This window comes from Neopelma chrysocephalum, unplaced genomic scaffold (genome assembly GCF_003984885.1).
Source record: "Neopelma chrysocephalum unplaced genomic scaffold, ASM398488v2 Primary Assembly neopelma1_97264, whole genome shotgun sequence".
Taxonomy (NCBI): Eukaryota; Metazoa; Chordata; class Aves; order Passeriformes; family Pipridae; genus Neopelma; species Neopelma chrysocephalum.
In genome coordinates, this window is record NW_020925905.1 from 1 (window position 1) to 287 (window position 287).

Consider the following 287-nt stretch of genomic DNA (forward strand, 5'->3'; position numbering starts at 1 on the left):
GGAACATCCCTTGGGAACCAGGAACATCCCTTGGGAACCAGGAACATTCCTTGGGAACCAGGAACATCCCATGGGAACCAGGAATACACAGTTCCAGAGGTGGAGCAGGAAAAAAAAACCAAGAAGGCATTTTGTGGCTTGCAGGGAATTGGCCTGAAATCCTGCTGGGATTGGGGTTTGCCAGGGAATGGCCTGAAATCCTGTTGGAATTGGGGTTTACCAGGGAATGGCCTGAAATCTTGCTGGAATTGGGGTTTGCCAAGAAATGGCCCAAAATCCTACTGGGA